This window comes from Miniopterus natalensis, chromosome 10, assembly GCF_054644295.1.
Source record: "Miniopterus natalensis isolate mMinNat1 chromosome 10, mMinNat1.hap1, whole genome shotgun sequence".
Lineage (NCBI taxonomy): Eukaryota > Metazoa > Chordata > Mammalia > Chiroptera > Miniopteridae > Miniopterus > Miniopterus natalensis.
In genome coordinates this window covers 52558716-52560275 of record NC_142090.1, presented here as the reverse complement: position 1 = coordinate 52560275, position 1560 = coordinate 52558716, and the positions used below count along the sequence as shown (strand labels likewise).

At 35.6% G+C, this 1560-nt stretch overlaps 1 pseudogene; it reads left to right on the top strand.

Annotated features, from left to right (window-relative positions):
• The first annotated feature begins 468 nt into the window (after positions 1–468).
• On the top strand, positions 469–1199 carry LOC107542286 (large ribosomal subunit protein uL30 pseudogene; annotated as a pseudogene).
• The last annotated feature ends 361 nt before the right edge of the window (positions 1200–1560 follow it).

The following is a 1560-nucleotide window of genomic DNA, read 5'->3' as shown; positions in this document are numbered from 1 at the left end:
AGATTGTCAATGTTCAGACTAGTGAAAGGTTACACTGGAATTAAATACAAGTGCATCCAAGTTATTTGGTTTATTTAAAATATGACCCTGGTGAATTCTGGACTCAATAAGTAAAAACTAAATATGCTTTTGTCTCTCTCAGGCCAGCTCAAATTAGAAAGGCATGATTCCTTTCTAAATAAAATCAAACAAACTTATGGTAGATATCTTTTTTATCAAACAAATTCTTAAAATTATTTCAAAAGGGAAATCCTTGATTGTTAGACATAGATGAGCCAATCAGAGGACATAATTAAAACCAAATGCAAAGAAATTCATTCAACTTTCTAATGCATATAGGTTGTTTATTATGTATATGAGCAGAGGAGAGGGAGGAAACCCTCTAGACAACTGATGGTTTTAACACAGGTGAATTTAGATAATCACTTTGAGATATAAAAATAGACAACCTCTTTTCCAGCTGGAACTATGGAGGCTGCAGAAGAGAAGGTTTCTTCTGTAACAGAAACTCTTAAGAAAAAGCAAAGGAATTTCACAGAGCTGAAGATCAAGTGCCTGAGAAATAAGTTTGCCCAAAAGATACTTTCAAAGGCAAGGAGGAAACTTATCTATGAAAAAGCTAAGCACTATCACAAGAAATATAGGCAGATGTACAGAACCAAGATCAAATGGCTGGAATGGCAAGAAAAGCTGGCAACTTCTGTGTGCCTGCGGAACCCAAATTGGCGTTTGTCATCAGGATCAGAGGTATCAGTGGTGTGAGCCCAAAGGTCCGAAAGGTGCTGCAGCTCTTCGCCTTTACCAGGTCTTCAGTGGCACCTTTGTTAAGCTCAACAAGGCTTCAATTAACCTGCTGAGAATTGAGGAACCGTATGTAGCATAAGGGTACCCAAACTTGGAGTTCGTAAATGAATTGATCTATACGAGTGGTTATAGTCAAATCAATAAAAACCAAAATACCCTAACATAACACATTGGTTGCTCAATCTCTTGGTCAGTAGGGAATCATCCTCATGGAGGATTTGATTCATGAGATCTATACGGTTGGAAAACACTTCAAAGAAACAAACAACTTCCTGTGGCCCTTCAAATCATCTCCATGAGGTGGAATAAAGAAAAAACACACCAATTTTGTAGAAGGTAGAGATACTGGCAACAGGAAAGACAAGGTCAACAGGCTTATTATAAGGATGAACTGAGCTATCTGCAATGATTATTTTTTGCAATCTAGTCAGTTAATAAACTGACTGCTTTCAAACAGTTTCCTCAAATTTCTAAAACCCATTGACACTGCATAACATCTGTTCCTAAACAAAAATGTACTGTTTTGAAATTATAAATATAATTCATGTTCATTATAAATGGAACATAGCATCCTCGTATCACTCTTCCATATTTTCTAACTTCAGTAACATGAAATTCTATATGATGTGAAACCCTTTCCACATTTCCTGAATTCTTATATTTACCTGAGTTTCACTTGTCAACACTCACTCTATACTAATGTTCTTAATCTTAGTTAGGCTTGAGGATAAAATATTAAAATTGTAATCTAGAAAA